The following is a 22510-nucleotide window of genomic DNA, read 5'->3' on the forward strand; positions in this document are numbered from 1 at the left end:
TGCCATTGAAGCAACATTTTACTGATGACTTTTCAGTTTTCCATTTGTCTTTCATTCAGTTGATGTGGCACCCATTTTCCTTCCTTTAAAATCTTTCTTATTGCTTGCAAATGATCAGAAATTGTTTGCCGAGCAATGTTTAATCTTTCCACAAGTTGTTTTTGAGTTTGACATGCATCTTCATCCAATAATGCTTGTAATTGTTGATCTTCAAACTTTTTCGGTTGACCTTGGACGTTCTTTGTCTTTCACATCGAAATCATCACTTTTAAAGCGTTTAAACCAGCGTTCACAAGTATCTTGAGATGGAGCATGTTCACCATAAGCTTCCCAAAGTATTCAGCAGCACTCTTCTTCAAAATAAAGTAATAAATTAAAACTTCCCGCAAATGCTTTTTTTTTGGCACGAAATTTGACATTTTTAAATGTAAAAATATCTATGATGTTAACACCTTCAGAAAATGTGACATATGAAGTTTTGAAGCTTGTTGTCAGCACAACAAAATAGCATACATATCAAATCACATATATATCAACATATGTGTAATTCCATCTATTGAAAAAAATCCACATTACTCACCGGTACACCTAAATACTGCTCTAACATTATTACAGTATTAGTGGCCAGGGCACGGATTGGTGCACATTGAAAGGGAATCTGGTGCAGGTGAACCAGATTCGGGGCTGACAGGACCCCAGCAGCAACCTAACCTACCGGTTAGAGCATCTGCCCCCTGGTGGTCATTGCACATCATAGCTACCGGTCAAACAGTCACTTAGGCTTTTGAATATATAGGTTCTATGTTTGTCTATGTATTTACCTTTATCAGTAAACTTTATATTTTCACAGGCTTCTGTGTTGATTTTTATCATGCTTTATTTTAATTTATAGAATTTTCTTTAGCATTTCTCATAAGTAAGGCCCACTGGTGATAAATGCCGTCATCTCTTATTTAGTTGGGAAATCTTTATCTCCTTCATTTTTGAGAATAGTTGTTGGATAGAGTACTTTTGATTGGCAGTTTTTTCCTCTTGCATTATGTGTCCTGTGCCAGTAGGAAGGACTATAGAGAGAGGGGGCCACACATTTTTCTACGAGCTTTTATGTGACTGGTTTTGTGCTCAGCTGGGAAACAAGAACCTCTTAACTGGTGTTTAGATTTCTTACAAATGGAATTGTTCCATGTATTATTGTTGAATTGGTATTTCCGTAGGAGGAAGGAGCACCATCTTGCTCTCCTAGTTATTTTAATATGATCAAACCATATCTCTTTTTATTTAAAATTTATAAGAATACATATTTTTTTAAAAAAACACAAAAATTTGATAGGATTATGTATGCCTTAAAGTGCTTTCTGTTTAATTTTAATAAAGAGCTTTTACTATTTAGTTTATGTCACACCTCAAATTTAGCTCATTTTAACAGCATAGGTATATTGTAGAGTGTGTCTGTGTGGTGTGAATGCACTTCAGTCCAGTTTGAAATGTCACAGTATACATGTCACTTCTAGCAATAGAAAAGTAACCATATAGCTATATAATTTATACTATTAAAACTTTATTATAACTAATATTAATTTTTACTTTAGGATTGTATTTTATTTTTATGATAATTAAACCTACAGAGCATGTGAAATGTAACAGTGTTAACTATGAATCTTATACTTTGAATTTTCACAGGAAATTTTATTTTAAAATTTGAAACTCTCCCATATAACTTTAAGTGGTGTTTTAGCTATGCTACTATCCAAACAAGAGAAGATTAAAGGACACTATTAAATATAAAAATCATCCTAGAAAAAATATATATACCTGCTTTTTCAGTAATGCGAACCATTAACTATAAAACCATTGAGGCCTTAAAGCTATAAAAACTGGGTGGGGGAATGTATTAAAAAATATTGAAAACTAACAAATATTTCTAAATTGAATATAAATTTAGAATACTGCAGAGAAAGCTAGCTCTCACCGATGAGTGAAAAATCAAGAGGAAATTCTTGCCTCTCTGGATCTGTCACATTACTGTAAGATTTATGTGGTCTGAGTTATCATTCCTTAGAAACACAATAGGAGGGGATTGTTTCCTCAGGATTCCTGGCAAAGAAAGACTACAAAGATTGATCCCATAATATCTAGTGACAGAAGTGGAGCTTCATAAATTTCCTTCCATTAGTATACTTTTTGCTAAGGATGCAGCTAAAATGTTAGAACAGACTATGCCAAAAATATGTAATACAGGATATCAATGAGCTTAGGTGGGTTTAGTTTCTCTGGAACCCCTCCATGCCTATTTAATAGGTTTTTTATTGAGTGAAGTGAAACTTTAATATTTATTAATGTCAAAAGCAAATATAAATTATTTTAATTATTAGGAAAGAATGTTGCCAATGAGTAGTCAAATCAGAAGTGTAGGACAACAAAAGCTGGCATGATTATTCTTTACCAAATCAAGAGCAGCAGAATTTTAGTTATGAAGGAAGGAGAAGGAAAAGAGTAACCAGTGCTAATTCAAACATGTAAACTGAGATTGTAATCTAAAGTTATTTTATAAACTAAATAAGAAACAGAAATCCTGCTGCAGATGTGAAAACATAATAGGCCATTATTTGCCTCGGTAATCTAGCTAATTTAGGTGAAGAGAGACAGTTTTGATCAAAATACCCTAGATTACAACTTTAATTTTCTATGTCCCCTTTTTATCTTGGAAACGTTTTATGTACTACATATATTGTTGAAGGAGAAGTGGAATCACAGTTACTAGTGCTGAGTCCAGAGAATACAGTTGAGATAGTAATCCATAGGGACATATTAAACCCTTAGATAATAATGTCTCCTATAGACTGTCCAGTCCATTTTGCAGAAAAAAGCTAAGGTTGATTTTGCTCTGCCTATCTCATTTTATCTACCAATATCCATGAGTGTTATAACAGAGGCAGAATTAAGTATGAATTAAGTTTTGCACAATTTTTGGAGAAACAGTTCATAAGTACGTTAGATAGAGACAAATGCATATTTAATTTTTGATGTATTACAATATTCTAAGGATCCTATAGCATTTAAGAGGTGAAAAGATGAAGATACTTATTAGAAAGACAAATATGATACCTGGCAACAATTTATCTTATTCTAGGAGATGAACTATGAAAAATGTAGAGATATATTTTACCATGACTTGGTGATTAAAATTTTAATTCCTATTTCCCAACGTAAGACATGTTTAATTTCACCACATTGGAGGCTATATATGCATGGAAATATGAGATGAACCTCAAGTGGAAGAGTGATAGATTCTATTCAAAATTATTCCAATCCTGACAACAGGGAAGACCCAATGGTGCCAAGAAAATAATGTAGAAACAAACAAACAATAACAATGACACTTATAGCACATTATGCAATGGGAGTAGAGATGTGAGCTAGTGAAAGAAATTTAGATTGAAATATTTGTATAAAAACCTTAAAAATCATGAAGCAAAAACCAAAGAACATTTTGAAGAAATTATGCCATTTCCAAAGTAGAAAACTATAATGAGTTAAATCTAACTTTCCACCCATTCCATGGCTGGGTTTCTGTAGCTAGATGCTGCTAAAGAAAAACATAAAAGCATATTGAGTGGGCTTACTTTAAATTTATGGTTTAATATTAAATTTAAGACTATAATACTGTCCAACAACCCTGATACCTTCATATTTTTCTTGTTAGTGGTTCCTTGCTATCAGAATACAAATTACATAATATTAATTATAATACTAATTAAAATAAATATTATTTTATGTTCCATACCAGATACTCTTGGCCTCAACAATCTCCCGATTTCTGAGAGCTATTCCTTTCTACTTCAGGTGCCACTGGGTTCACAAACACTGCATGAATTCCAACCAAGTTAATCTGCACTACACTATCCACTACTTCCTTCTCACCCCCAGTTGTTTCTCTCTATGCTAAAGTCTGGGTCACTATAAATGGTCTGGATGCTAAGCACCCACAACCCCCAAATGCAGTTTAATTGATACCTCAGGCATGATTTCACTAATGGGAAAGAGGAATTGGTAGATAAAGTTTTCCTTGCTCCTCTGACCAGAAAGTCCTGAGAAGTAGTAGTTCATTTGGCTTCTGGAAGGACAGTACCATGAGATCCAGCTGTGAGTCATGTTTGATACCAAGAGGCAGCCAAGTTGTCAGCAAATATATTTCAAATGCACTTACAAGATGGATCAAACAAGTTTTCTTGCCCACAGTGGCTGAGCATTGACCTATGAACCAGGGGGTCACAGGTTCTATTCCCAGTTGGGGCACATACCCTAGTTTTGGCCTCAATCCCCAGGGGGGTGTGTGTTGTTGGGGGCGGGGGGCAGGGAGGGCGTGCAGGAGACAGCGATCAATGATTTTCTCTCATCATTGATGTTTCTCTCTCTCTCCCCCTCTCCCTTCTTCTCTGAAATCAATAAAAATATATTCAAACAAGCAAACAGGTTTTCTTCTGAGTAGAAATAAAACATAGATTATTCTATTTTTAAAAGGGGGTGGGAGTCAAGTCAACACCTTCCCCAACTCTCCTCCTTCCCTGCTCAGTTTCAGTTTTCCCCACTTTGCATTTCTGGAATTGCTCTCTCCAGTAAAATAATGGCATGTCTGACTATCTCCAGCTCAGCTCTAGGAAACCAACATGATCAATTTTAGTCATTAATAAACACACACACACACACACACACACACACACACACACACACACTCACTTACACTTTCATTGATTTTTCCACCCATGTGTTTCCATTCATAGATAACATCTTAAAATATAGTGTAATACTCCCTGTCTACACTTCCTTCATCCCCATTCTCTTTTTCTCATTCCCTATATCTCCCTAACCCTACTCCAAAATTTCTCAGAAAAGGATACCAGTGACTTCCATGTTGTTGGGTCAAATCGACAAGTCTCACTTTTTACTTTACCATATTTGACGAGGTTCATCATATTTCTTTCCACAGGTTTCAAGGAAGCCAGTTTTCTGGTTTCCTTTTGTTTCTTTCTCAGATCCCTTGTCTGGGTTCTCTTCCTCTATGAATGCACTGACAATTCAATATGAACCCAGTTTCGATTGCCAAATACCCTTCATTCATTATTTCTCTTCCAAAGGCTGGAACTGTGCTTGACTCATTTCCATTTCTGCCTTGCTTATGTGAAATCAATTAGTTCCCCTCTCTCACTTGTCTTTTATTTGTAAACTAGAGGCTGGTACATGAATTTATGCATGGGTGGGGTCCCTTGGCCCGGCTAGCAATCGAGGTTGATGGGGGGAGAGGGGGAGGTGCTGCAGGAGGTTGGCTGGCTGCCTAGGGGTGGCAGCGGGGGGCTGCAGGAGCTTCTGATCGGGGCAAATGGGGCCAGCCTGTCAGGGGAAGGGGCTGTAGGAGTTTGGCTGGTCATGGGAGGGTGGCTGTGGGAGCACACTGACCATCAAGGGGCAGCTCCTGCATTGAGCATCTGCACCCTAGTGGTCAGTGCACATCATAGCGACTGGTCAACCAGAAAGACGGGTCGTTTGGTTGTAATGGTTGCTTAGGTTTTTATATATATAGATTTGACTGTGGTTTGTTGTAGTGGAGGTGGCATCATTACAGTGCTCATGATTCCAGAAGAACAATTGATTTCTTAGTCGCATGTGATAAATAGGAAAGAGGAATATGAAACTTAGCTTGCTTTTATCAATATTTACTTAAAATCCTATATTTATTCTGTTTCAGATGTAATGAAAATTGAAAAACTAGTTTAAACTATTCCCATCTGTCTTTTGTCCAGATTCCCAAAGTTAACATTTTATTAATTTACTTTATCTTTCTCTCTGTCTATCTCTGTCTCTCTCCACACTCCACCCTGACACTTTTTTTCTGAACCATTGGAGAGTAAGTTGTATATATGATGAGCTTTTACCCCTAAAACTTAGATGTGTAGTTATAAAATCTATGATATCCTCTTACAGAACCATATTATAATGATTAAAATCAGATAATTTGTATGACATAATGCTATTGGCTAAGCTACATACTTGATTCAAACATCACCATTTCTCTCGCTGGAAACAATTTTTTTTTCTTAACATAGTCTATGCTCCAATAAGAGTCAGTTGATGCATTTAGTTATCACGTCTCTTTAATATCCTTTAATCATGAACATTTTTCTAAGTTTTTCAATAAATTTGAAATTTTTACCTTTCGTGATCTTGACATTTTCGAAGAGTACAGGACATTTATTTTCTAGAGTATCCCTCAATTTGGATCTGTCTGCTATTTTCTTATTATTAGATATAGGTCATGCTTTCTGGCAGAAAAAAAACACACACACAAAGGTGACATTGGATCCTTCTCTATGTACCATGCAAGAGGCACAAGACAGTCCTCAGTAATTATTGAGCAAGACCACTCTTGGCACTCTGCAAAACATGGCTTCCTACTGGTATTCCAACAGTTTATTTGTCCATGATCAAGGGAACATTTATAGATTCGTGACTGCGTATGAGTGAGTCCCAGGCATCATGTGTGTGATAAAGTGTTATCAAAGTTCCATAGTAGGTGGTCATCTAATTGAGAAAAAAAACCCCACAAAAGTAGCAGAACTTTATCAAGACCCTGGGTTATGGAAGAATAATGAGTAGGAAGAAAGACATTTCAGACAAGGAAACCTTAGAAGGGTGGAATTCAGCACCTTGCAAGGTTGAGTAGCTCTGCTTGGTTCATTCAAAATCTTATAAGGTGGCTGTGGGACATGCGACATCAATATTTCATCACCCATGCTTTAAAACCACAAGGAATAAAATTATTCTCAGCAAGGACTGATTTTCAGAAATCCACGATGTCTCTTGATGTTTGCAATAGTTCACAAAGTCTAGAGCGTATACTTGTATTGGTCCCTCTGTGCAAATAGATGAGGTTTCAATGTTTGACTTCCATGTACTTAAATATAATTTACTGTCCTTAGCTGCTGTGCATTTCTGTTGCGGTGGCTTATTTATTTGTTTTTTTAATCAATTGAAACTCATCAAGTCTGAATTCCCTGCCAACTGAGCTTATCTGATCCTTCCCATTTTTGACACAAGATGCCACTCTTTACTCTAAGACAGCCCTTGTGTAAATCAAAACACGTAACAAGAGCAGGTAACTGCTTTAACAGGTCATTAATTTAAGTATTGAGGACTGACAGTGTAGATCCAGATAAGAAGCTTATTGTATGCTCAAAATTTGGTAATATCATTAACAGGGAATGTCTCCTGTTTTATGGTATATTACCTCTGATTATCCCTGAAGTTTGAAATAAATGAACAAACAAATCCTACAATTAGAGTACCATTGTACCTGAAATCTCAGAAGTTCAAACTCAGAGCACTGCAGCTTGCAACGTATACCTACCGGAATGGGCATATTCCATGTGCACTCGGTTAATCTGTAGCACATTACTCTATTTCTTAATAGATACGTGAGCTGCAGCTGATATGCATAGTTCAGTAACTAAGGTTAAATTTTAAGGAAAAAAAAGTTACTCTCTTCTAAAGCATAAGTTACAAATTCAAAAAGGTGAAAGGTTTTGAGGTATTTAATTTCCTTTGCTGCCTTAAAAAAAAAAGAATAGGAAATAGAGCAAACACTAGATACATTTTATTAATCACATAGTCCAAGTCCATGCATTACATACATAGGAATGTGAAATGTCAAATGCAATTAAAAGAGTGCTTGTAAAATAAACCATTTCACCACATGAGCACATTTAAATCATAACACGGTCAGATCACTGCACTAAACATTCAAATAAGCATATGTGGCTACTTGGCTCTGTACTTATTGAAATAGAGACACTGACTTCTATGAATGGTGATGCAAGCAGACCATGTCTTCTTAGAAATGTTTATTTCTGGCTTTTGACTTTTAATATATTTTCAAAGTGGTATTTTATAACAAAGAGTGGTTGGTACGAGTGCTCCCTATACTCTCAGCGCTGTGCAGTATTTCAGATTGCTCGGTTGGTGAGGGATGTTGAATTAGTAGTTAGCACACATTCAGAAACAATGTATGCATCTTCAAAACTTAAGAAAGGAAACTTATTTAGTTCAAGACTGGGGACATCTCATGGAGGCCTTCAAGCCTATTATCACTGTAAATACATACATTATATCCTATGTATGAAGAGTTAACTTTTGTTAGAAATAACAGTGATAGGCCACATTTACTGCCTGCCTGCACTATACTAGACAATGACCAGGCTTTTACAAACAGCCTAATCCTTCCCCAAATCCTGCAAGGTTATCGTCAGTGTCCCATTTTGCAGGTAACAATCTTTCTTAGACAGGCTAGTCTACTTGCCCAATATTGTGTAATTAAGAATATGGCTGTACATAACCCAGGCCTGGGGCGGGGGGCGGGGTGGTGTACAGGCTAGAAGGGATCAATGGGGGGAAAAAGGAGACATCTGTAATCATTTCAGCAATAAAGATTTAAATTTTTTAAAATATATTTTTGTTGATTTCAGAGAGGAAGGGAGAGGGAGAGAGAGAGAAACATCAGTGATGAGAGAGAATCATTGATTGGTTGCCTCCCACACGTCCCCCCACTGGGGATCAAGCCCACACCCCAGGCATGCGCCCTTGACCAGAATTGAACCTGGGACCCTTCAGTCCGCACGCCAGTGCTCTGTCCACTGAGCCAAACCAGCTAGGGCAAAAATGTGTATTTTAAAGAATATGGTTGAATAGGGATTTCAGATTAGATAGGTTGAATGTCACAGCTGCTGTAAGCTATTCTAGTGTTAAACGTAGTGAGAATCAGACTTTGAAGTGGCATTGCATAGATATTTTCCTCACACATCTATTTTCTTCACATATCCACATTTTATTGTGTTATTCATAAGGTAATTATATTGTTAGATTTGTAATTTTATTTCTATTCTAAAATATTTATTCAGAGGTATACCCACTGAAGCAAAAAATTTAACAAAAAGAAACAAATTTCCACAAGTCTATAACTCAGATATAAACACTGATAAGAACATAGTTGTGTATTTTCTGCCAGTGGGCCAGAAAAGTGTTTAGTTATATGTAACACACAATCTCATATAAACATTAACTTAACAACTCAAATATTTATTGAGTGCCTACTATGAACCAGTGCTTAAGGATAAAGAAGTGAATCTAATAGAGAAGCATGCTTGATTTCTTACTGCATACACAGGCACACACACACATGCAAAGACATATTTATCCATAGTAGACAATAGAAATATAAAACTCAGTTCATTTTTTACTCTACCTGATATCAGTAAGAATTTTTCAAGTCAAACTATCATCAAATATAATTTTTAATAAATGTAATAAGGTAGCTAAGTGGATAGATCATGGTGCTTTTAAAACCTGGGTACAAATTGTAACTTTGCCACATATGAATTGCCTTGAACTAGTGAACTAATTTCTCTAACATGTTTCTTCAAATTTCCCATAAAAATATAAATTAGTACATATCAATAGAACTCAGAGTTCATTTTTATACTTTATATGATAACTCTATTTTTAGGTTATACTTTAATTCGTTCTTTATTTTATTATATCACTAGAAGCCCGGTGCACAAATTCATGCAACAGCGGGTCCCTCGCCCTGGCCTGCGGGATCGGGCCAAAACCAGCTTTCTGACATTCCCCGAGAAGTCCTGGATTGCAAGAGGGCACAGGCCCGGCCAAGGGATCCCACCAGTGCACGATTGGGGCTGGGGAGGGACATGGGAGGTTGGCCAGCCAGGGAGGGCTCCAGGGCATGCTCGGCCTGTCTCACTCAGTCCTGATCGGCTGAACCCCAGCAGCAAGCTAACCTATTGGTCAGAGTGTCTGCCCCCTGGTGGTCAGTGCATGTCATATCAACTGGTCGACCAGCTGACTGTCTGCCCCCTGGTGGTCAGTGCCCATCATAGCAAGCGGTTGAGTGGTCTTAGCATATCGTTAGCATATTACACTTTGATTGGTTGAACGGGTGATCTTACAACCAGACACTTAGCATATTAGGCTTTTATTATATAGGACTAGAAGCTCGATGCATGAAATTCATGCAAGAGTAGGCCTTCCTTCCCCCGACTGCCAGCACCATCTTCCCTCTGTCACCTGGGACCCAGGCTTCCCTCCAGCCACCTGCAAGCACCCGAGACCCGGGCTTCCCTCGAAGCCCCAGCTTTGTCAGGAAGGTCATCTGGAAGGATGTCTGGTCTAATTAGCATATTATGCTTTTATTATTATAGATAGTCAGTTGAATCGACCTATGTAATGCTTGAGAAGCCACTGGTCCACATGAGCACCAGGTCTGGTTATTTTGTGCTGACAGCCTTCACCCACTTCCAGTAAAATATCTGAGAATTGGTTGGCTTCTTTGGTGCAGAGACTTAGCACCTGCCCTGAGGCTCCACAGAGAAGAGGACCTGACCAGACACTGAGAGTCAGGGTCCGCAGTGGTGCTGTCCGATGCCTCCTGGTCCTGCAGCAGGTGCTGCACCCTCCCCTGCAGGAGCTGAAAGGGGGCTCCCACCCAAGGTCCCCTCTGTTCTCCTTAAGCACCAGAGTCCAAACCTCAGCTTCAGGGAGCAAAAGCAATGTTTCCCAGGACCACCTCTAAGCGTTGCATTTTTTCACAAGCCACCAGCCATTTTCCTTTGTGGTGAGTTCTTATTTAAAGGGAACTCAGCGTTATTTTCTGTTCACGTAACAGAGTGTAGCTCATCTTAGACAACCATGGATTTTACAAAAACATGGATCTGCTAGACCAGTGTGGCTCAGTGATTGTCGGCCCATGAACCAGGAGGCCAGGGTTCAATTCCCAATCAGGGCACATTCAGGCTCGATCCCCTAGTAGGGGGTGTGAAGCTGATCTCAGTGACCCTCTATCATCATTGATGTTTCTCTCTCTCTCTCTTCCCCTCTCTGAAATTAATGAAAACAAAACAAAATAAAACAAAACAAAGCATGAACCTGCACAAGACCAGGGCCAGGAGCCCAGTGTTCTCTCAGGCTGCTCCTCGGGTTCAGGGCAAGTGTGAAGAGAATCTGGAAATCATTTACTTTCCTATTTGGGCTAAAGTTTTCCTCTCCCCCATTTTACTATATTTCTTTTCTTCCCTCTCCTCCCGCTCAATGCTGTGGGATAGAATTCTCAGTATAGGTGGCTTTTAACAAACAAGAATAGCGATTGTTTTTGCTTTCAATCTGGTTTTCCCGGAGGCAAAGGAAAACAATGGTCTGACTTCTTGATTGGGGAAAAACAACAGTAGAGAAATCCTGTGATCACCATGCAAATTTCTACTTTAATAGATTACCCTTCTATCCTGACCTTTTTGGACCTCAGTCTTCTGGAGTAATGTATGCCTAGTAAGAAGAAACTTTTCATACCTTGTGTAGCTATTAACATTTGAGGGGGTAGCTGGTTTATGGAAAGGTGTGAGTATAAAATCTGATGCTATTTTACAGTAATGTTGAAAGGACAGAACAGGACTGATAGCTGTGTCCTTAACCCCTCTTCCAAGAAAAAGCCGCAGAATGTATTTGTTAATCAGCCTGCCCTTATCTCGGCCAATGGGAAAGTGGGGGAAACTAGCCCAAGGCCAAGAGTATGCTAGCTACCTCCCTGTCTTTGTGTAACCAGACCCTAACTGCACCCTGCCCTTGAGTCACTAGCCCCCTGGCCCTCACTCAACCAACAGGAGTCGGCCAAATCAGTGGTCAGAGTGTGCACCCCCCCCGCCACCCCCCCACCAAACCCAAGCCCTATAAATTCTTTGTTCTCTTGGAACTCGAGGCCCTCTAGCACCCTATCACTGCGTCGGTAGGGGAGGCAGAGGGACCAAGTCCCGGGCTTGAATAAAAGACTCTATGCTTTTGCATTGGACTCGGCTCCCTAGTGGTCTGTCTTGGGGGATTTTGAAATCTGGGCATAACAATGTCTGTATCTCCTTTAAGAAAAAGAGTCTTCTTAATTCTCCTACTTTTAGTTACCCATCTAAAAAGTTTAGCAGTTGAATTTAATACTTAGTAATTGTGCTCCCCAAGCAATGTGTAGGCAAATATTTTAGGCAGCTATGTCTCTGCCAATTTCCTGCTGCAATTTCCAACCCTACCATTCTTGATGTTACATAAAATGTAGAGAGAAGCCATTGTGTAAACACACTTTTTCAGAGCTAAAAATGAAAACTTTTGATGTACTGAAATCTCGCTTGCCCAGACTACTCTCTGAAATCAGTGAATTCTATAAATCTGCTTTCTATTAAAAAAGGTTCGGAGATTAATGGGAAGTGTACGTTATATTTTCATAATAAGTCTCATTTATTGAAACGTACAAGGTGGCTGCTAATGTGTTCAGTATCGAATCTACCTCATCTCATTTAATGCTTACAGCAACGCTGTGACATAAATATCAACATTAGGCTCTTTTTCAGTTGAGAATTCTGAAGGTTAGAAACATTAAGTAATCTACCCAAGGCTATTCGACTAACAAATGACTGAAGAATTATGGACCTGTTTCTTTTTTTTCTTTTTCTTTTTTGGGCCTGTTTTTTAATGAATGGGGATGGATTTTGTGCAAAGATGGCTGCCAGAAATTCCTCCCATCCCCGAATGCCTAAGCTGCTCCTCTCACAAAGGGGTGGACTCTGTGTCCTCTCCCCTTGAATTTTTTTTTTTTACTCTCCCCTTGAGTTTTGACTGCCCTTGTGATTTGATTTGACCAACAGAATATGTTGGAACGGATATTTTGCCAGACCCAGGCCTAGACCTAAGAGGCCTGCCAGCTTATCTTTTTTCATGTTGGACGATGGCCACCATGTAAGGAAGCCCAACTACCTTGCTGGTGAGATACCTGTGGAGAGAAAGCTGCCTTGGAGAGTGAGAGTCTAAGCAGGGAGAGAGAAGGAGGGGTCCAGCCAACTCCTGTCCATCGTAGCCTTTCAGTTGGAGATACCAGACCTATGACTGAAGTCTTATGGATCCTTCTCCCCTAGTTTACAGCCTCAACCAAACCACATAGAGCAGAGGCCAAATCGCAAAATCACAAGCAAATCAACAGCACTGGTTGTTTTAAGCTCTTTGTTTTGGGAGATCTGTTAGGCTGCAAGTGATAATGGATCCATCAATGTAAATGTCAGCCTCTTTGATGGCAAACTTTTTTATTCAATTTATTATAAAACAAATCTAATGTTTATTTTATTTAAGCAAATTAGGTGGTATTACTATTTCACGGGTAGCAAGAAAAAGTCATGGTGCAAGTGTGAGCAAAAAAACCAAGCGAAGAGTAAAAATTCTTCATTCATAGCTATGTTTGTCTGTTACTAAAACTGCCCTCATTAACATCGTCAGTGTTTATACACCCACAGTTGCCATAGAAATGTTTTCAAACAAAATCAACTTTACGTAGTGTGACTCTAAAAAGGAGTTTCTTAGTTGACTCACTTCCCATTTACTGAAAACTACCTTGTGTTTTAGGTTGTACATATACCTCAGTCATGGTCTTCATGAAAATATTACAGAAACTTAAAATACATTTAAGATCTGATATGAATTTAAGATATTTTTATATTTGATATATCACTATGAAATATTCTGATAGTTTCCTTTATATTAATTAGGAAATTGTCTTTCCATCAATCTCTATTCATTTTATATTTAAAGGTATCTTTCTAAAAATAATTTGTATACAAATTTTAATTCCATCTGATACTTCACACATACTTGCATGTTCTTCCCGAGAAAGATGATATTAAAAAATATTTAAATTATTTACTATTAAACATTTAAATACAAAAATATTTAAACTACAAAATATTTCAGAACGCACAATACATGAGTATTAGTTTCTTTTGCTGATATTATTTGGGAGCAAGTATGAAAAATTTTAAACACAATTTAGGAATATGGGGATTGTTAAATAAATAATGATAAGTCACTACACAATGAAATACTATGAAGCCATTTAAAACTTTACCCACATGGCTAAGTGAAATAATTAATATATTGCAAAGCAATATGTAATAAAATCATATGTTGTTAAAATAATATGTATAAGTATACAATTCTAAATTTGTTCTGTGATATTTAAAAATTACATAATAAATGTCTTATTTAATAAGCATGAAAAAGTCCCCATTAATGTGAGGCAAAAAGAAAAAGACATGCACACTATAATCAGAAAGACAGATATAAATCCTGTCTTTACCACTTGGTAACTTGGTATGACGTCATGATTTAGGCAATAACCTGACATACCTGAATCTGTTTCCTCATCTATAAAATGGGGGAATAAGATCTTTTTTAAAATTAGCCCAGCTGGCATGGCTCAGTGGTTGAGTGTCGACCTGTGAACCGGAAGGTCATGGTTTGATTCCCAGTCAGGGCACATGCCCGGGTTGCAGGCTCTATCACCAGAGTGGGGTGTGCAGGAGGCAGCTGATTATTGATTCTCTTTCATCATTGATGTTTCTCTCTCTCTCTGCCTCTCCCTTCCTTTCTGAAATCAATAAAACAATATATTTAAAAAGTATGATACAAGTACCGAATGATGCTCTGGAAATGGCAATTACAATTTTTAAATGAGAGCATGAGTCTAGCCCTGACATTCATCCTGTCTTCTAGCTCTGTATTGCTGTGTCTGAAGAAGGTTGCTTAGGTATCTTTTCAGCAGCTCTGAGCTTCCTCAGGGGTGTTCTTGGCATTCCAAAAAGTCCAAATCACATTTTATTAAAAGTGTAATTTAAAAAAATACATAGAGCCCATGTGCTTGTGGTTCAATTAAATGAGCACAAAGTTCAGGGGTGCCTGCTCAATGCATGTTTTCCTCAATGAGTATTGTTCAATTACAAAATCTGAAAGGTGATATACTGCAATATATTGTTAGCAATTATTGCAGGAGTTTTTGTTTGACTAAAGTACTTAGTAAACATTAATTTATTTTACTAAAATGAAATAATTATTTTTCAACCTAAGAAAGAGAAACTGATTACCAATGGAAAACTAAAAAGACTGATATAGATTTGGCAAGAGGTATCAGGTTTAAGAAAAAATAAATAAAAAGATCACTGCAATAAACACAAATGACTCACATGGACCAAACTGGTGAAAAGAAATAAAAAGAGAGCAACTTGGCCAAAACACTCACATAAGGTCATTCAATGAGAGAAGACATACTATGTGTATGTGTATGTTCTTGTCACATTGGTGCAAACAAACATAAAGAAGATATACCACTTTGTAAAAATGTATGGCATATACACATACTACCACAGAAGGAGAAATATTATGTACTTAAGCTATTTTTATACATGATTCATTCTTTCATTTTTCAGTATTCCTAAATAAGCAATTAGCCAGTGTTTACTGTATATTAAGTATATGGCATGGCTATAAGGATGCTAGTTAGCAATGTCAAAAAATCCAAAAGCTATTTTTATATGTTTTCACATATTCACTCTATATTACATAAACTAAAAGTAATCAAAGAGGATTGAGCATCCTATGAAGCAAGTTGAATAATGCTATTTATAGTAAATATTATGAAGATTGCTATAAAATTTTCAACTTTTTAAATTGGAAATTATATGGGTAGTAAGTACAAAACTATAATTTTATACTGAATATTTAAATGGGACTAGAGAGACAAGTAGATAGATTCCAGTTTTGATATGGATATAAAGAGAAACAAATGCCATTAACTAAGTGTCTCTCCCTTAAGAACTCAGATAAACCACCTGAGATCTTGTAGTAATTTTTTAAAAAAAATACTGATTTTTTTTAATCCTCACCCAAAGATATGCTAATAGATTTTTGGAGAGAGAAAAAGGGAGAGAGAGAAAGAGAGAGAGAGAGAGAGAAGAGAAACATCAATCGGTTGCCCCATATGTGCCCCAACTGGGGATGGAACCTACAACCCTTTTGTTGCATGAGACGATTCTCCAACCATCTGAGCCACCCAGCCAGGGCTTTCCATTATTTTTTATATTTTCAGCTCTGGCAATGTTTGGTGATTAAAAATGATACATTCTTACTAATATAGCAATGATATAATTTGAATTCAATTCTTAAAACAGAATAGGTTTAAGTATTTGGAATAAGGATTCAACAGTATAAACCTCTGGACTTTCTGGAGGGGGGGATTTACTGCATAATTGATTAACTCATAAAATTACAGTGTATCTTTATTTTTTTAAATATATTTTATTGATTTTTTTTTACAGAGAGGAAGGGAGAGGGATAGAGAGTTAGAGACATCGATCAGCTGCCTCCTGCACACTCCCTACTGGGGATGTGCCCATAACCAAGGTACATGCCCTTGGCCGGAATTGAACCCGGGACCCTTGAGTCCACAGGCTTAAGCTCTATCCACTGAGCCAAACCGGATAGGGCTACAGTGTATCTTTAAAACAGTATTTTTGAACAGAAAATTAGGTATAAGTTGGCTGAGATAACAATTTATCACCTCTTTTTGTATTAACACTTACCAAGAAATATGAGGGTTTTGTGTGTATTATTTTTTTTAAATCCCATTACTGCTTTTTAGCTTTTAGATCAGTTTAATTGCCATTAAGCAGAAAGTGTAAGGTAAGCTGTTAAGTAAAAATAAGTTAGCATTTGCAACCGCCTGCCTGGAGGAGTCACAGGGATTTGACAATGTGCACACCACGTAAAAGAATTCAAATGGACGCTCCGCCTGAAAAAAATCACAGCCATCTTTCTCTAACCTCTGATTTCAATTTAGTATTCACGGGCCTTCTCATTGTTCTTATTGCTGATGGACTTGTTAACAAATACATTATGAAGGCACTCAAGGAGTTCCCTGACAAAGGAGTTAGTTACACTCACGCCAAAGAGTGGGTCTGTGCTCCTGGCAGTATTCAGGCTGTGAAAAGCCAAAGCATCCCTCTGCTGAGAAATCAACGCTCAACAACTGTTTCACTTTTCAGACTCACAGCCATCCCAGTGCTCTGTAATTCTTAGCCTCAAAACCCACAGCTTTGTTTTCTGAGCGCTGCTTCATGCAGTAATCAAAGGAAGCAAATCATATGTCACCTTCTACTTACATGGCTTTACGGTTTCTATATTTTCCTAGGTTTGAATCTAGTGAGGTGGTAGCCTAACTGTGATACCTTTTAAGAAACCTTTGACTGCACTGTGCGGGGAGAGGCGCCGTTTGGAAACCAGTTTCCAGTGGGATACAGTATAAACAAGGCCTATTCTTCCTGTCTTTCATTCTCATTAGCAGGGGAAGGCTACCATCAGCTCTCGCTGCTGTGTCCAGGCTTGACAGTTCTGCGGTCATAACTCATAAAGCATTGGGATCCAGGAAATTTGTTAGACTTCAAAAATGAAAAGAATGGCATAATTTTTATTTCTTAAATAAAATAAAGTCTGATTTAGAATGCAGATGTTTCTGGCTTTGATGTCGCAATGTTCTGGGTAAGCATATTAATGAGACTCAGCTGTATTAGTTTAGCTCAGGTAGATTGGAGTTTTATGATCTTGTGAAGTTGAAAGAATAATTGTGTTCTTTTTTTATAAATGCTTTTGTGGATCATCCCCGCCCCCCCGCCCCCACAAAAAAAAATTAAAGCAGAGGTTTCTCTGTCTCAGATGGCATACTCTTTTAACATGAACAATATGGATATTGGCAATATTTATTGTAAATCTCTATCAAGGAGGACTTTCTTTTTGAAGAGGAGTTTGGTGGCAACATTTAAGTGGCTCAGAAAAGTTTAAGCAAGTAAAATAGTAGGCATATTTTCCATGGTTGGCTGTTTTCCATGCAATGGGTGTGTTTTTTTAGAACACATTCTTGGCCTTTATCGAAAAACCACAGATAGCTATAATTTGGGTTGCTTTTACAGATAATTTATGACTTTTGCACTCAACTTAATGGCCCATAAAGAACTCAAACCAGCAGTGCTAGGGCATTGCTTTAGCAGTCGAAGGATTCGGGAGGCTGAGAGGGATTTTAGAAAGGGACTTCCATGTGAGTGGAAATTTTGAATTGGACTTAGAACATTGTTCCTTGATACAAACATCATCTGTTTCAAAGTTACACCCTGGCTGCTCTGCCTCTGGCCAAAAGAAAATTGTTCATGTGTTTTAGGTAACCTCCTTTTTTAATATGCAAGCATTCGATAAAGCAGTTGTCAAGCTAGGAAAGTAAGGAGAATCTGTTTGTGACAACTCACTGGACCTAGACTGAATGTATGTATTTCGGCCATAGCAGCAGATGCCTATGACTTCTTTTCTCCACGGGTTTTAAACAGTTAACATCACCTGCTGCTGTTTGTGGCGAAACCCCACAGGAAATGAATGCCAAAGGTACAAGATGAAAGAGAAAGTAATTTTCTGGGAGGGGAGGAAGAGTAATTTTGTGCTGTGAGGTGAAAGGGTGAGAAGCCAAAAGACGTGTGAGGAATTACTTATGAAAGTGGAAATGAGGGTACAAGTTAAGGCAAGGGGAACAAATACAGGAAAAGGAAAAAGAAGAAAAAGCCTTGAGCCACAGAGAAAGAGAAAGGGACTATAGATTGAAGTATACATCTAGAAGGTGCTATTCAGAAAGTAAGTCATGTAATATATAGAGAGAGAAATATCAGAAACCTAGTAAAATATTGCATACTAACTCAATATATGCTTGATGGGAAATATTGTTAATACATTTTTATTGATTTCAGAGAAGAAGGGAGAGGGATAGAGGGACGGAAACATCAACGATGAGAGAGAATCACTGATTGGCTACCTCCTGCACACCCCACACTAGAGATCGAGCCCGCAACCCAGGGGTGTGCCCTGGCGGAGAATTGAACTGTGACTTCCTGGTTCGTAGTCGATGCTCAACCACTGAGCAATGCCAGCCGGGTGGGAACTATTTTAACAGATAAATATTCTTAGATATTTCTAATTTCTCCCTGTTATGAATAATTTTATTAATTTTCTTTTCTTTTTTTCTGGTTTTTCTTTGGAAGAATAAAGGGAATGTGTAGAGAGGATGAGCAGGAGATGCCAGGACTTCTAGAATTATTATTAGAAAGGAGATAAAGTCACAAGGATACATAGGTAGATGACAGATAGATGATAGATAGATTACAAATATGATTGTGGGCTGAATTGGGGAATAGCAAGATAGGTATTCGCAGGGGTGGGGGGTAGGTAGGCTGTGGAATTAAATGGGGAAATTATTGCTCTGTATTGTCAACTTGAAACATCAGAAGATATTTAAACAAGTTTCAATAAGCTGGTTGTTATTGAAACTATGTTTATGTGAACATAGCACTGTTTTAGGACTCGGCCTTTATAGGTGAAAATGCACACAAACCAAATATTGGCGTGTTTGTCTCATTTAAAATCGTTGTTGATAAATTTATCACTGGTGAATAGTGCAGTTCGATCCCCACTGGAGTGGGGGAGGGGGGGTGCATGCAGGAGGCAGCCAATCAGTGGTTCTCTTTCATCACTGATGTTTCTATCCCTCTCTCCCTCTCCCTTTCTCTCTGAAATAAAAGAAAAAATGAAGGTGGCAAGTGGACTGTCGTTCAGTAGTGGTAGCAGTGAGAGCAGCACCACAATATTATACTTCCGAAGAACAAAGACCATCCCTTGAAGTGTAGACATTATGCAAGCAGACTGATAACGGTGCAGCCTCTGCAGCGGAAGGCCAGATGGTAGTAAGCTTTCTGAAGCCAGTTTTGTTCTTAGAAGCAGAGGATTCAAGGCTACACAAGGGGTGATGAGGTGAGTCTCACTTTAGAGAGCAGTAAGTTTCTATGTTATCACCAAAAGGAGCAAGGCATTCAGGGAGAACTTAGAAGTGTAGCACAGGAAAATCAAGCTCATCAAATAACGAGTAACAGATATGGACCAGGCATGTCATTTGTATTGGTTTTCTATTGCTTAATGATGAGCAATGACTGTACTAGGTTTAGGAACAATATGAAAATGTAACTCTATGTAAATTAGGTTAGAGTTAGGGTTTGCAATTACTTATAAAGGAAAACAAGATACAACACTTCATTCCTATAGACAGTATGGTGATTTACCTCAAGTGTGGGCACAAGTGTGTTTGAGGTGGGTAGAAATGAAGACGCACATGGGCATTCTGAGTCTCCTGACCTGGGATGTTGGTTACCCTTTGGGTTTAGTTGTTTTTGTTGTTGTTATAATGTTCTCCATTTAAACTTTTCTCTTATAAGCATACATTTATGCAATTGGGAGTAAGTCATTAATATTCTCTAAATTGATGTTTTTCTAATTTTTAAGTAATGAATGATGCAATTATTTTAAAACCACTTCTAGAAGATGAATAAGTTAATTTATTACTATGATTCCTTCCTTCTCTACTATGTGTGAATTTAATCTCCCCCAATCTCTCTTTTCTCCCTTTAACACTTTTACCTATTAAATCATTCCTTTAACATCCAATTTATAATGCCCTTAAACATATATCTAAAATTTGTACTGCATTTAACTGTTTTCAACACACATTGTCAGCCCCATGTTTCTCATTTTTTATTTTTTTAATCTTCACTTTTAGTATATAAATCATATGAAGTAGAACTTGTTTCCATTTTGGTTCTTTTCCTCTTACTTCTTTCAAGATATATTTTATCTTGATTTTCTAAAATGTGAATATGATATATTGAGGAATGTCTTTTGTTGTTGGTGGTGGTGATGCTTTGTTATTGTCATTTGTTTGCCTTTTTTGCATTTATCCAAAAATGGGTAAGTATTGCCATTTTCACACAGTTCAGCTATTATTGACCACATAAGGATTTGAACTGAGTGCATATTCTCCCATTTCCTATACACTTGGAATTCCTGCCCCTTAATTCTTTCTACTCAGAAACACTTCCTACCACCTCCCTCAATTAGGTGAGAAAATTGTTGTATTTGTATGCCAAAAAACATAGGCAAATTCATATTGTTCTTCCCTCATGCACATTTTTTATCCATTTAAAAATAATAATGAAAGGAAAGCAGTTTTTTTTTTCTGATCCTGTGTCTAAAAATCCTCTCCATCACCTTGCAAACTGTACTTATTCCACACCCTCCTCTCCTCCATGGTGGTGAGCAGTGGCTAAACTCTGGGCTTTCTGTTTTATGATAACTTTTGTTCCTACTATCTTTGAGGTATATAATGAGGTGTTTTTTTTCAATATTTGAATACATTTTTTGGTAAAATTCCTACTTTGACATAGGAATCCTGCAGGTTTTTTAAGATGTTTTTTCTCCACCTCTGATTATTTTTCTTTTAATATCATTGCTTTTAAAATTATTTTTCTATTGGGTTCAAAACAGGGAGTACTATTTTTATCAAATATTCTGAAACTGTGACCTTTAAATCAAAGTATATGCAAGAAAACAATTTCCCACTGTAAAATGTTACTTTATCCAGTAAGTGGTGCTTAAGTATCTGCATATATACAGTGTTAAGGAAAGTAGGTAATTTGTAATTGCATTTGAAGATACTAGAGCTAAGAGTCAGATCAGATCCTGCTAATCAACTCCCAGCTTCAAAGGGCTAATGCAGCATTACCATATACTCCCTAAGAGCAGCATTTCCAGGCATCAAGGTGATATAGTGATCGCAGACACAATAGAAAGATTTCAATTAAGGGTAGCATAGCAGCACGCTACTAAAGGCACACAGCATCTCGCTAATTAAAGTACAATAAGCCCACAAAAGTCATCAAACATTATACTACCAGAGGCAAAATAGAAAACTGATGAACCAAAGCAATTGTTTTGTTTTTAAAATCAAAGTGCCAATACACTACTGACTAATGAAATAAGAATGAATACAGGTCTCTAAGGAATGAAATAGTATCAAGTATTGAAATTTTAAATCAACGCTTTAAGCAGTTGAGACGAAGTGGAAGTGGGGAGATCTGAATATGCCCCCAAGTTACAGTAGATAAATACAAATATATAATTTTATTGCATTAAAGTTAATGTGTAACATGACTGAACAAATATCCTTATCGAACATCTAATGTAAGAAAATCAGTGAGCAAACTAAATTATGCATTCTTATGCTTATCAGTGAAATAGTCTTGAAATGAAACCATGTTTAGCTTCAACATTTCTCTTTGTGCAGGAGATGTGGCGTTACATCAATGGCTGTTAGACTGAAAGCCACAGGCAAGTCAAATAAGTAAGCATAAGAGTACACAATTGTAGGAGTCAATTAAGTAAGCCAATTGAATGCTTAGGAGTATACTTTTCTAAAACAGAAATGGAAAACAATTTTTTTTTTCATTAGGAGCTATAATCACTGAATAGGCATCAACAAGTGAAGGACATTATTTTATAGATGCAATAATCAAAACCATTTTAACTTTGTGGTGATGTAATTTGGGTTTGTAGTCTGTGGTTTTAGGGCCCCATGCACATCAAAGCATGTAAGACAGGTCCAAAGCATTTTGAAGAGATATAAAGAGTATAATTAAAAATAGCATGATGGGTGCTCAAAGGAATTCTTTGAAAG

At 37.3% G+C, this 22510-nt stretch overlaps 1 long non-coding RNA gene across 1 annotated transcript in view; it reads left to right on the forward strand.

The window, feature by feature from the left end:
* Positions 1–18508, forward strand: part of LOC106724575 — a 23249-nt gene extending 4741 nt beyond the window's left edge. Inside the window, exons 2-3 of the long non-coding RNA XR_001360417.1 lie at positions 11844–11955; positions 18498–18508. This is a non-coding gene — a long non-coding RNA (uncharacterized LOC106724575). The remainder of the gene's footprint in view (positions 1–11843; positions 11956–18497) is intronic.
* The last annotated feature ends 4002 nt before the right edge of the window (positions 18509–22510 follow it).

This window comes from Myotis brandtii, unplaced genomic scaffold (assembly GCF_000412655.1).
Source record: "Myotis brandtii unplaced genomic scaffold, ASM41265v1 scaffold896, whole genome shotgun sequence".
NCBI classification, from domain to species: Eukaryota; Metazoa; Chordata; class Mammalia; order Chiroptera; family Vespertilionidae; genus Myotis; species Myotis brandtii.